This window comes from Falco naumanni, chromosome 4 (genome assembly GCF_017639655.2).
Source record: "Falco naumanni isolate bFalNau1 chromosome 4, bFalNau1.pat, whole genome shotgun sequence".
NCBI lineage: Eukaryota > Metazoa > Chordata > Aves > Falconiformes > Falconidae > Falco > Falco naumanni.
The window spans coordinates 22,276,324-22,291,128 of record NC_054057.1 but is presented as its reverse complement, the minus strand read 5'-3'; positions in this window follow the sequence as shown (position 1 = coordinate 22,291,128).

The window sequence follows — 14,805 nt, the reverse complement described above, 5'->3', positions numbered from 1 at the left end:
GCCAGGCAACTGCAACAGGATTGTGGAGGATGTGTTAAAGGGGGGGGGGGGGGGGGGGGGGGGGATGTCCCTGCAAAAGAAAGAAAATAAGTTTAACTCGTTCCATTCAAATGTTAATTCAAGTAGTGGTTGTGGTTGCATAGTAGAGTTCAAAAGAATCTCAGGCTCCTTCCTTTCTTACTTGAAAGAGCTTAACATCTTCCAGATCTGGCCAACGCATTTCACCCAGCAGGCGTGCTGGGACAGAGCTGTTGCAGTTGAGATGCTGGGATAGAAATAATGGTCTGCACAGTGCCATACGGACTGTGTGAGTAGGGATGTGATTACAGTTCAGTGTAACCTGTGTTAGCCTATTTCCAGATTGCAGCTAGAGTGGGATTTTAAGAAGGAAAAAAAAAAAAGACCACTTCCTTCCCACCCATACATAAACACACCTCAGGGGATTTTTCATTTTCTAAGCCTACAGTGAGCTGCTGTGTTACTGGGGTCAAGAATAAGAGAATTTAAACGTTCTTTCATTTACTCATTAGTGACAGCATCTTAGGAGGCAAAAACTTCGATGTCACCTCAATTTTTAACACAATTCTTTTAAAACGGGCTGCGCCAAAAATCTGTATATGCTACCCTGCTTTTATGGGCAGCAGTAATGACACTGCTTGATGCTGCATTACAATACACTTAAACCTTCTGGTATCCATATGTTTTTTGCCACAGTCTAATTGGTGTGTAGTCAAGATAGTTAAAAGCTGTTAGTGAGAGTCAACAAGTGTTTGCCTTGGGTTTAAATCTTTGTAATTTGCATGAGGAAATTCCTAAGAGTTCAAACTGCTGAACATGCTGTTGATGCAACTGTTAGTGTAACTACTAATGAATGGAATAACAAAACCCTTTCACTCTGATGCAAATCATTCCCTTTTCAAGCATCACACAAGTTAACACTGGAACAAGGGAAGAGGAATCAAGCTAATCGACAACTTCTGTGGATGACTACACAGCATAAACCACAAATAACAGCAAAAATAAGCTTTAAAAGGCACTGGCTGCCAACAGGGGAGCAGTAGCAAGAGTAATTGGATTGTAAGTAGTAGTTGCACAGCATTTTTAAAATCAAACCACTACCTCCTGTGGCTTAAGAAAGATCTTTAGGTTAATGTAAAATAAGGCTTTGAGCTGTATTCCCTTAACAGATGTTGGGACTTGCCATGTTACTGTTCCTACCATTGAGTTGCAGAAGAGAGTAAGTATCTTCACCACTTTTCTGTGACGTCTAGCATCTTTGCATAAGTCTCATTTCATAATATTTTTGTTTAAGCTAAGATAAAAGTGTGTTTGGAAATCTCAGAGATTGTCAAAAAGGTGAAAGGAAGAATTAACATCTGCAAATGCTCCAAGCGTACAACTTGAGTTGGTGACTGTAAGAAGGTACCAAGGGTCCATCTATTGATAACTTGCCCTTCCGCTTCCCTAAAGCGATTTCCCTTGTCCATAAGTTTTTAATAGCAACCAGGAGGCTATGGCAACTAAATTACACCAAGGAAAATTATTTGGTGGGTCATTTCCAGTTGTTAAGAAAACAGTATGTATGTGCACTGTGGACAACAGGTTGAGAAACTGCGATAACCATTTTCCAGTGGAAAATAACAATTTTCCAGACTGCATCCCTGTTGCAACTGAAGACAGCTTCCTCTACCAGCCGTGTCCCTGGGCTTAGAATAGCTTTGGAAATAAAAGTTCGAAGTATGTAAAAAGCTTGCACAAAGAACCTTTAAGTCCCTGTGTTCAGGGTAATTATTGCATCTAGTTGTGTATTTTTTTTATGCTATTCTAATTTCCTCCCAGAAAAAAATTCTGGATGTTTTATACATTGACTCTCCTGTAGCCTGTCATCCTCACTGCTGCGAGGTGAGGAAAAAGAGTTACTGTCTGTACTTTGTGGACATAACTGGTAATAGCCCAGTTTAATTTCCCTCTGGTATTAATCACCCCAGTAAGCAGGTGACAGAACTCTCTTTTCATTAACCAAATCTCTATAATTTATGTTACAGCTTGAAACTAGTAGATTCTAATACATTAATGAACACATCCACAGGGCTTTGTATACTTCATGCTTCAGGCATGCAATTTAAAGGCACCTATCAAAAGCAGGTGGTTATACTTTGCCCCACCCTTAACTCCACAGAGAGAAGATAACTTTAGTAGTCTTACTGTAATTTTTTCTCTCTGCTGAGCTTCTGTTGCACAAGGCAGACATGCCCCTGCTGTAGTGGCCACCCTTTTTTCTCTAGGTTAGGAAAAAGTTCTCTTAGGAACGTGCAGACAGGTGGATGCTCAAATCTCTGTAACCAGTGCAAAGGTGGAGGCACAGTCACTCTAAGAAGACAACAGAAAAACTAGGGAAACAGTGTTGATCCCACTTCTTCCTCCTAGCGTCCCAACACAACCATCTCTTAAATACCCCGTATTTCCACTCAGTGTATTGTTCTTGATCATACACCAAGTTGGAGGGAGGAAATCGCCCCACGAAAGCCTGAAGTCAGGTATGCTGACGTGTGACTGTCAGTCCATGAATGACAAAAAAAGCAGATGTGTGTTTCCAAGAGAAGTGAGTTTTATGAGCAGTGAAAATAAAAAGTCTGTGAATAGGGACCTTTGCTCTTCATTATGTTTAATCATTTACTGTCAATTAAAAAAGATTGTGTGGCTTCAGGCCAGCCCTAGTTACTTCAGTGCTAAATTCTACTTCAGAAATATTTAAGCAGCCAGAAGATTTCCTACAGAGCAACTGTTCTCAGTCTTGTAACCTTTCCAGTGAGCAGAAGGAAAAAGCAAGGTTTTGGTGTCATTCTAACTGTATTGATGTAGCGGAGAAAAACAGCAGAAACACATTTAATGTAAGTGGATGCCTTTACCGGCAAGTGGTCTGCTGCTATGTAAGCATCCCAAAACAGATCATCAATTCCTGGTGTTACTTACGGGCTGGGGGAGGCTCATCAGTAGAGCAGACTTCCCCTGCCGGCACCTCCCGGCAAGGAGACTAGTGGAAGGGTCTGCACCTCCCAGAGCCCACCGTTCCCCTGGAAGTCAAGCATGAGCCACCTTCAGTTGCTCACAGTATCACAAAGCATGAGCACAGAATTTGGGCAGGAGTCCAGAACACGTTACAAGTCTTCCATAAGCAATGAGAAAGAGTAGAAAGCTCAAGACAGATATTAAGACCTGCATTCCTTGATTTTGTCTCTCACAGGCTCCACGACATTCTTTGCGGTCAAGCCTTGCCCCTGCTCTGGACTCCCTTTTGACCAGCTATTCCCATAGTTTTTCTTTGGCTGACCCTCCATTTGAACCAAAATTTCTCTCTTAAAACATTTCCACTCTGTTGTGATTTAAGCCGTCCATAAATTCTATTCTTCAGAGCTGTTTGCATCACAGGAACATTTTTTCCATCCTGACCTGACTACCACTGTTCCCTTCTGACAAAGCAGATACTGCCGGTGCTTTCAAACCAAACAACTTAGAGCTTGGATAGTTTAAAATGTGTTTCAAACTAAACTTGCTGATGCCTGAAACAGGAAAGCTAACTCAGCTGAGCTTTTCCAACAGTGACTCTCGGGACAGAAGCTGTCAGTAACGTCCCCAGTAGTAACACTGCTGTTGCAGACTCTACTGCCAAGGGATCTGCAGAGGTACCTCCACCTGTGACCTCTCTGCATCTTCCTCCTTTTTCCTACCACAGATTCTTTTCAGACTTCTGGTTCATCATCTTTGTCCTGAGGTCCTGTCGGACTTGTTGTTGTTGGTGGTTTTTTTATTATTTCCTGCTACTAATGCCAAATTTTAAGCATTTTTTCAGAAAGGTAAAGAAACATCGTTTTTAAAGTTCCAAGCAAATCTGTACATGTTGAATCCCAAAGAATGGGTGAAATTAGTAGTGTCAGTGACTGCTAGTTTGTTAAGAGGTGTGGGATACAGACCTCTTCAGTAAAATGTGCATTCCATAAACTCAAGCACTACGTGAAAAATGTTTTTCCTAAGACACTGTACACAGATCTCGTCAAATCCCAAATCTCACCATCCGTCAGTTGGTGCTAGAAGGAGGCATTTATCCTGATACCCTGCACAGTGTTAGGTCTAAACCTCATCTGGCAATTCCCACATCAAACCTACAACTTCATTTAAACCACAACATAGATATCAAAAAGATTTCAGATGCCCAGCATGTCAGCATCTGTCAATCAAAGCTGAGCCCAAGCCCAACCAGTATCATGGAAAAACCTGCTTTCTGTCTAGGCTGGCTTTCTCCAACATCAGCTTCCCTCAGTGGATTAGATTTTACATTTTTATATTGTATTAAAGAGACATGTATCAAATTTCTATTCAAGGTAGGTAATCAAATAGCATTTGAACATTCTCTGCAAAAATTAAATACAGCCATTAAAATCACTTTAGGACATTTTTTCTAGGACCGGATTGTTTCTCTGTTTTCTGAAGCTTTTGTAATAAGTTTTAAAGTAATGGTTTACTTTAAAGTCATTTCAATTATCTACTGAAGTCCTACTGATTAATATTCCTCTGCTCATGTTTTGTATTAACCCTTGTGCTCAGCATCACGCTGGAAGGTAGCAGTCACTTTCACTGTTATCTCATTCCAACTTCTTGTGTCTTATAAATGTGACCAACTTCACTGATTTTTTTTTAATCTGTGATCTTGCATTCCACAGCATTAAAGTATTAAGGTACATTCTCGCTGTTCCTCTCTGCTCCCTCATGTCTTAGTGCAGCAGTTAGAACAGCACCTAAATTAAAAGCAACTGGAGTACCCCAAACAAACATTGTAAGGCTCCATGTCCTACGCCTCCTAAATGTTAATCCTTGGTGACCACATCTTTAGCACCCTCCTTACATTTAGGCTTTGAAAAGCAACATTTGCATTTGCTGTCACCCAGGCAGAAGGAGTTACAACAATTCACAGCTTTCCTTGGAATTTCCCTCTCCTCTCCAGAGAGGACTGTCCTGGAGTCATGTCAACACAGATATCTGCTTGCTGTCACTTTGTCCTTCTTTAATATTTATAAGAATAAAAAGCATCCCACCGGGGGGCCCAGGCCAGGCCACTTTCTGCTGGTCCTTCCTGCTCCCAGGCACCCACCAGCAGGTCAGGGATGCTGGGGCACACACGTCTGTCTATCCTGTGTCAATACTCTTTTACGGACCTATTGCCTCCGAGTTTGTGCAACACTTCTTTGAAGCTAAGGGTACAAGTCGTTCATTCAGAAAATAGTACCAAATGCAATTTGCTTCCCCTATGAAAAAAAAAAAAAAACACCAAAATTGTCCATCTTTTGTGTACCTATGTGAGCTAAGTATGTAAGGGAAATTGTAAAGCACAATAAACTTGCAATGTGAAGGTCATTAAACTTGAGTTGTTACCTGGAAAAAAACCCCAAACCAACAACAACAAACCAAACTGATTTCAAGGCAAGGCGCAGTATTTCAGTGGAAGTCTCCAGCTCCTGTCTTTCTGTTCGGAGGTGCAAACAACCCATTTATATCGGATTTAGAAATCAGGTCTCATGTCTAATTATTTTGCCTCCCTGTTGCTCCAGACAGGCTAGTGTGAAAGATCTGAACGAACAGGAGGACGATGATGCACGGTTCTATAACAGCTTTAATCCCTATATCCCTCTAAACAGAAATTTGCCTTACAGATTTAAACATTGCTTTTAATATAAAGTCAAACTGATGCATTCACTACATTTCATTAAGCAGCCCATCAACCTTTAGAGAGGATAACACTATTATCTCTTCATTTTACAAGTGGGAGAATGAAAGAATTGGAAGAGAAGATGTCCTGGTTCGGTCTTATTACTATTTAGCGGCAGAAGGGAACCCAGTGTTTTCTGCTCTCCCTATTGCATTCCCCAAAGTGGATTAATCAATTAAATGGTCAGAGCAAGGTTGAAATGCATCGACTTCCTGGGAGGAGGGATGCCAGCAGAAGGGCAGCCATGCTTTCCAGCACGTACTGATGATAAACAGTAGCTGTTTAATTCTGTGAGCATCTCTCTGTACTATAACTGTTCATTAAAAGTTCTAGATTCTGATACAGGTCCACAAAACCACTTTCATTTTCCTGAGCACCTTTCAGATTTGCTGTATAGAACACAAATAGACTCAGAAACATTGACACCAGCAAAACAAATCTGCTGCTTATGTCATCAGCATGCAACGACTTGGAACAATTGACCATCTCAGTGATTTCTCTGATCATCAACACATTTGTGTGGTTCCCATCTCTCAAGGACAGCTGCAGTTCCAGTCTGCTGTGGCCAAAATAAGTATGCCAAATTAGACTCTTTTTTTTATTATTATTTTTTAAATGGAATGTAGTTTTATCAAGGAAAGCAAAGTTCTGTTGCAAAGGGAAATTCTGTCACTGGAGAATTAAATGGAGATCCCTGACGAAGTTAACAGGGGGTTTGGTTTTCATCCTTTATCTGACCTAAAATCTGCAATGACAGCAGGAACAATTTCAAACTAAGATAACAGTCTGACATTTTTGTGCACAGCGCTACAGCAATGGAGGTCACAGTCTCTGAAGAAACAGAGAGGGATACTTGTACTATTGAATTTCACTGCATGTGGAAATGATTTGTGCTGTAATCCAAAGTGTAGCCCCTTCCAGTGAAAGATTCTCAAGCAATTATCACAGAGTAAACCAGTCTGTAGGTCAACCAGCTATTAGTTTAATGAGACTTCTTTTTTTTTTTTTAATGACCAGTATCTTTGTAACTGATAGATGCCTAATCTGGTGAAGCACCCACTCTCATCTCCTGGAGACAAATGTGGTTCAGATTTTCAAATTATTATTATATATTATTAATGAATCAGAAAGCAAAATATGACAGTATTCTAAAACATACTGTAATAAACTTCCTGTGCTTCAAAACAGAAAAATAATCCACAAATTCACTTTCATAGTTGAGGTTTCAGGTCTTGAAGTATTTTGGGTTGGGGATTTTTTTTTGGCCTGGGCTTTAAGTGGCATAATCTCTTTCTAGAGCATAAAACAGTCACCGTAATAATTACAAGTATTTTCATGAATATTATTTTTAAAAAGCTACAGAAAATCAAGCCTAAAAATGTTAATGCATTTCTAGTAGTGGTCAAGCTGTAGATACGCTGATTTTACAGTTCCAACACTATATAATATATCGCATGATGTAGATGATGCTTTGCAAAACAAGGGTGTGCAATACAAGTGTTAGAAACCTGATTTCTTGCTCTTTCTGACTAACTACAGAGTGTTTAATGTCAACACGAGCAGCTTTTCCCTTCCCACTCACAAACAGTTTTAGAACTGCTCTGAAGAACTGTAGGAGCTGCCAGCTTTCCCGGCACACTAGAGGACCCACTTGACAAAAACCCCTACCCGCAGGAAATGTAATCCAATTTGTTGGGCCTGTTTATGTGCATGTGAATCTTATAACACTGCTGTTGATGTGTTATCATCTCACCCATCACGTGAAGTCCTCCAGTGGAGTTACACGACTTGTCTGTCTGCATGGTGCTCTGTTGGAAGGGGTCGAGCCAGTGTCCTATTAAACAGCCTCCGCGCAGCAAAGCATGTGCTTGTACGTTGTTCACATTGATTTTGTCTTGTCAAATTGTTGTCTCGTCTCAGCGTTGTGTAGAAACTTGGTCAGTTATCCCCTTTTTCCTGCCACAGAAGCTGTTGGGAGAATCGATCACGCTTAAAACACAACTAGAAATAGAAACCCTCAAACTGGGTGTCAGCGAAGCATCTGCATTTGTTATTCTTTCTATTCTGCGTACAAAATCCTGACCTTTTCCTGTTATCTGCAGCATCCTTTGTTGACAGAAGGTTTTAGAAATTTTTATTTTTAATTAGTCAATGTAACTGATCCCTCTCGTTCTCATTGTATTTTTCTTTCCAGTTGTATAGAGGCAACTGATGAGCTCACTGACTCCTTAGGGCACCAACCTTTACTTTGTTGTGGACTGCAGTGACTATTTAGTTCTGTTGGATGCTGTCTACTCTCTTTCTGCTCTTGCCACCACAAACATGTCATACAGATGAAATATTTAGACAGAAACATACTTTAACTAAGACAGAAGGATGCCTCTTGTTGGGACTGTATCTCAAGTAATCAGATATTTTCAGACCTCAAATAGAAATACAGACTCAAGGAAAAGAAAAAAAAAAAAAAAAAGACTGTTTAGGTAGGTGTGCCAGTTTCACCAAAAGATTTCTGTTAAAATTACATTTTCTTTAAACTGCTGACATTTTCTCAATCAAACATTTTTTGATTCATCACTTCAAAGAGAATAACAGATGGCTTTAAACAAATGTTTCTTGAAAAAAGTAATTGAAAAGAATAATTTCGTTACTAGCCTATGACCTACATACTGTGACAAGGTGTGGCTCCTTGCTATTTTAACATATAAATTTAATGTATACAAATCCATACTGAAATGAATTGTATGAAATTATGATTTCGTATAAATTGCATACCTGTTTGCCCATACCCTGAGCATACTAAAATAATAAGAGATACAGTTAAAATTAATTTCCTGTCACAGACTTTGCATTAGCATATCTTTTCTGCATTTCACATGCAACCTTTCTGCAAAGCCCAGAGCTCCTTATTGTCATTGCACTGTATCTAGCCATATGTTTACATTTTAAATAAACCTGGAAAGCACTGGTTTTCAGATGCAAGGTGATGCTTTGATTTACTGCTTCCCACAACGAAGAGCATAATGTAATCGTTTCTAGAATAAAAAAAACTCCATAATGCTGAAACCTTAATACAGGAGATAAGAAATGAAAAAGAAGAGTTGATGGGCTGCAAGGGAGAAAAAAATGACAAGGGCTTTGATAAAGCATACGGAAGGTTTCCCTGGATGTCAGTAAAAAAATCACATTCTCACAGTTAAGACTTATGTGTTGTACTTAAAGGGAAAAAAACCCCAACACCAAAATGAAAAAAACCCCAACACCCAAACCCCAAACCAAACTGGAGCCTAACGGGAGATCGGTTGAAAGAGGTGGCCATCTCCAGTTTATCTAATGCTAGAAGCTAAAATAGGGTTGAATTTCTAATAGAGCAGGTCTGCAAAATTCTGTGGGATTTATTTGGGGTGTTTTTGTCATTATTTCCAAAAGGAAATATTGTAATCGCAAGTACAGTTAGCAAATAAAAATTATTACTACTACCTGCATGTCTTCTTTCACTCTCTCACGTAATTGTATGTGCTGGCTTGGAAGTCCCAGGGCAGGATCTGCAATCCATAATGAGCAGCAGCCTGGAGAGGAAAACGCACAGGGCTTCTAATAAAGGCTGCCAGGCTTAGAGTAATACTTCCCTGATGCGGAATCACCAGACCATCTGCAGATAAGTTCGTAACTATTATATACTACCCCATATCTCATATACACCATTAACAGATTTCTATTAATTTCCCATGTCTTCTCTAGCTCTTACTCTCTTGCCCACCCCCCTCCCCCCAATGAACAATTTTCACAAAAAAGGTATTCGGATAAATGGTTGTGATTTATCTCTGTCCGGCAGTGGCAGGGTGGGAAGCAGGAAGGTGCCCGTGCAGTCAGACAGCCCACTGCCTGCCTTGTCTGGGGGGCAAGGGCTGCACCCCGGGGATGACCCACATTTTCCAGAGGGCGGGGAAGGTTACAGGACTGCACGGGGGTAACGTTGCCTGCTGGGTTTACACGCTGCATGCGGCATCCTTCGTTTCCTGGTATGGGGATGTCTTTTCATTTTAAACTGTCGTGCAGGAAGGCAGGGGCTGGCCTGCTTCTCCTCCACGTATATTGTGTCCCTGGGTCAGCTGCAAAGCAGAAGCCCTGATCTCTCAATGGTATATTGCTTTGCAGGGGTATAGATCAGAAAGTTGTTAAATGAAGGCAGGCGCTCAGCTTTTTTCTGATGGTTGTTAGCGCTTAACCAGCATTCTCCAGCAACTCAGGCAGTGCTTTGATTCTGATGTTGGTCCTGAGCGACGGGGCACAACTGTTTGTTTGTTCGTATTTTATCCATAAGCAACAAGGGACAAAGAGGCTGCCCAGCAGAGAACAAGAAAAAAAACTCATCTAAGCTAAGCCCTGGTGCTCCATCTTGTATTTTGGAAACAAACAACAACCATTGGCCTGGTGGAGGGAGCTGAGGAACAGTAAATGCTGGAGCATCCAAAAAACATTTTTCCAGAATGAAAAATAAAAGCAACATACCACAGGTAGCATCGGCAGTGCTAGCTTTGAAGATGCTACACAGCAATATTTGGGGTTTTTACACTATAATCTGTGAGAATAGCTGTATCACTAGAAAAGCATTTTGGAGCTTCCCTCATTTTTTTCAGAGCAGAGAATCTCCAGTTTACCTTGTCTTGGAGCTTCCAGTTTAGGGACAAGTATTGCTGTGATGTTACAAAACCCAGACTGTCCATGTGCTTACCAATGCGCTCGCTGCTGTAACCCAGGGAAAACAAAGGAGAAGCCCGTGTTGGGATCCTCCCGGTGCTGGAGCCATCCTGGGTGACCGCGGACAAAAACGGCCTTTCTCCCAGATTCCCATATGAAAAATCATACAATTTTTCTAAACCCCCTCCAAGGTAACGTGAAAAGAAGGGTCATGGTGTGTGCACCAGCGGTGCTGATGGGAGGAGAGTATTTCCCGCTGACGGAGAGGGTGAGGAGAGGTACACTGCAGTGGATGCTGTGCGATTACACACCCCAGATGACTAGCACGTTGCTGAAAATGATCTCATCATTAAACCAGTGACATGATCTCGACCATTCCAGGAGGCAAATGATGCTTCCTACCAGGAACAAACGGATGCGTGCCCAGGGCTTAGACACCAACACTGCAGATGCTCCACGAAGGAAGCTCAGGTCAACCCCCACCTCTCCACAAGGCAGCAGGACGCTGCAGTGCCACCACGTCTCTGAGCACTTCCAGGTGCCTGCCGTGGCCCAGCACCACCTCCTCGCCATACTCTGCCCTCCCAACCCCCTTGGAGCAGCGCAAACAGCACCAGCCCTGCAGGAACTGGGAGCCAGGAGAGCACGGAGGGGCAGCAGCAGCAGCACCATCCTGCTGGGAGTAGGGCTGCCACGTACGGCTGCGGGGGCAAAGAGGGGGAGAGGAACAAACCCGTTGTGCTCTGGTTGGGGGCTGTCATTTTATGGTTGGGCGTCTGTTCCCCAGAAACCTACTAAAGACACGTAACAGCATTCACACGTCCCATAACGTGTGCTACTAGGTCACCGCCGCCTGGAGAAGGAGTGACTGGGGGAGGGGGGCAGGGGGCACCCAGAGCTTCTGTATCCTCGCCTGGCCCTCCCATAGCTCAAAGCAGACACAGCACTTCTAATGGGAACGTGAAGACATCGCTCCCCGTTTCCAGCTTGTTCCAAATTCTCATCTACTGATTTTCTCACACTGAAACACAAGATTGATTCTTCTTGCAAGGAGGGATGTTTAAAGCAGGTTAGGGCTGGGTTTAGCAGCAGAGATTATTGTCAGATGAAGTTCCACACGTGGTGCTTTGTATTCTGCAGAGGCTGAGGTGGGTCACAGTGAAAAATGTGTAGAAAAAATGTGGGTAAATTATTCTGGCCTTCTTCAGGTAAGAGCATGGGTAATATTTGGCTTCACAAGATGGGGGGGGGAAGATACTTCCCTTGCATTTTACCTGAAAGATACTCTGAGCTTTTAGGAGTTAAGTACAACATACATTCCCCAGCTAGAAATAAAAGCAGATCCCACCAGCAGCCGCATTGCCCAGCAAAGCAGAGTTCAGCTGGGCATTCTCACTCCACGAGACCTTCATCAGGGAATGGATCGAAGGAGCGAGCTCCCGTACAGCTCTGTGGCCTGTTGGATACACCTTCTTCCCCACATTCTGGCACATCAAAGATTTTGAAATAACAGGTAGGGAAAAAAAGCCTGGAGTATTTCCAGAGTATCAACACAGCTACTCACCCAGGTAAAACTGAAGGGCATTAGGCTTGGACACACAGATGTGCAGCAGAAGACCTTACCATAGGGCTGGGCTGTTCTGGTGATTCAAATTCTAGTAATTTATTGCAACCAGTGGCATTTTTTTGGCTAAGGCATTCTTCTTAATCCAGAGAAGCAGCTCGGGAGACACATACGTCGGTGAAGTCTGCAGCCTGTGAATTCTTATCTCCTGCCTTAAACAAAAAAACCCCAAAATAACAACAATAAGAAGAAGAATAAAAAAGACCCTTGTAAGAGGCATTTTACTGCCACTAGCCTTTAAGGTTGGAAGTTGTAACCTGAGCTCCTGGAGTTCAGCTCTGATGGAAGAGATGAGGGAACCATTCCGTCCCAGACCCTGGAAGGTGCCCCGTGTTGCCCACAAGGGAGCTGCTGGGGAAGAAAGCAGCTGGGGTGTACCATGGAGGCCAGGACGAGCAACACTTCAGCAGACCTGGGTTAGTCTCATGGTGGTTTCCAACATCCACAAGCTCCCTGAAGGATAATACAGGTAAAGAAAAACAGAAAAACACACCCCAAACCAAACCAAAACCCTCCAGGTTCTACTTTGAAACCATTCCCATTGATCCTTTTTGCAATTGGCGAGGATGAAGAAGAATGAAGGCAAAAGCCCCCTTGCTAGACACATCAGTAACCATCTCTCCCTTGCTCCTTGTTCAGGGAAAATCCCCTAAGCCAGGCTTCTGTCCAGTTCTCTGTACGGCCCATGAGTCGCTCAGGGTGACCCAGACCCAGAACAATGAGGAAAATCACCATCGGCTCTTGCAGCACCGATGATGCTCGGAGAGGTCCCTGCGGCAGGGCAAGCAGCCGTCAGTGCTTCCCTAGCACTGCCACCCAGGCAAAACCAAGATCCTCAGAAAACATTGAAAAAGGAGAAACTGTGGTTTCCTCCCCACCCACCCCCACCCCACCCCCCCGTGTCAGAACCTGATAACGTTTTATGTATTTGTAAAATGGGTCTGAAAAGAACTTGCAGGATGAAAGAAAAAAGGCACCTATCTGCGCTAGACCTGCACGCTCAACACTGGCTTCCAACTATGTTCTCTAGCAACGATGGCCATACCCTAGCTTGCAGGAGGGAGCACAGCACAGATACACATCTGCTCAAGTCAAATACTAACCACAGAAACCAGTTAATCCCCACCCAGTTATCTTCAGGGCAGCACACGGCTGCCAGATCTGCTTGTGCATACCAGAAGCTCCCAGGCTGGTTTCCGTAAAGCTTACGCTCAAGAGTTCCCTTTTCTACCTGGTTACGTCTCTTGAACGCTGTATTTTCTTATACAGAAAAAAAATCTTCACAAAGCCTCTTTGCAAGAAATCCTATTAAAGACGCATTCATCACATTATGAGAATTTGCCATATCAATAGTACGGCCAAAGCACCCACGGAGGAATTGTGGAAGCGGAATCAAAGCCATGCCGTGAAAAGCGATCCCAGTGCCGCCCGTTAGCAAGGGCTGCAACACACGGGGAAAAAGAAAACATTACTGTACGCTCCAACTCGAAGTTCCTCCTGAGGTAAATCACACTGACCGTGAGTTTTCTCCATGGGCAATAAAAAATGCCCCAAATAAGCAGCCGTAACAAGCAAGGGGCTTTAAAAACAAACCCCTTGAGCTCCATGGCTGCGAACGCAGTTGACTGGGAAAGGAAACAGTTCCCCTTTATTTTTCAAACAAAGCTCGCGCTCGCCCCTTGTTTGTTGTCGCTGCCAAAAGCTCTGACTTGCCTTTTCTTCCACTTGATGGGGGAGTTTGGTAGCTGTAATCCCCTTCATGCAGATGGCCTGTCAGGGCTTACAGGCATTCCTTAAAAACAGAAGCAACCTAATCCCGGTTCAGCTAATTTAACAGAAGTTTCTGGAAAATTGCATGGTTCTCTCAGAGCTAACAGGCAATAAATAATTCATGGCTGTGACACGAGATGGCCTGCTTCCCCTCCTGCCATCGATTTCACAGACGCGTTTTCCTTGCTGTGTGTCAATACAGGCTGTTGGTCTGCAGTTATTTGCGTCTCTCCTCTTTCACTTGCTCTTTTATTTGCAGCTGAAGATACTGATTTACACGCAGATCCCACTGGAATTGTTACTGGTACCTTTTTGCACAGCTTGATGGCTGTACGGCACAAACAGCTGACTGAAGGAGATGCAGCACCATTGTCAAACCGTTACAGGATCATTCTCCAACATAAACCAGAGCCAACTTTGTCATGTTGCTTGTTGCAATAGCAGCTTTCATGAGAAAAACGGAGCGAACAACTAGAAATTGTTTCATGCAGCTGTCTGATCTGACACACATAAGTCAACATCCAACGTAATACAGCCTGAAGTGGTCATCAGAAGTAAAGCCCTGCCTTTAATTGCAGCTGCTGCCCAAGTATTGTCTCCAATTACCAGCCTGATGTCAGATACACCCACGGAACTGCTGCTGGCCCCCACCACCTTCACCGCTCGTCGTCTCTGTCAACGACACGTTACTGAAGCCAAGGCAGCAGCACTCCGTCCCACCTGGAGTCTGAGTATGGAAGATACGGCAAGTGCCTTATTTTTGGATGGCAGCATAGCATTTATTGAACGATGAAAACACTTTCATTCGATTTGCTGATACAGCAGGAAAAAAGCAGAGAAGCCTCAGGCATTCAAAGTGCAGTTGCTGAAGCCTCACTCGATTTAGAATCGCAGGATCGTTTAGATTGGAAAAGACCCTTACGATCAAGTCCAACCATAAACCCAATGCTGC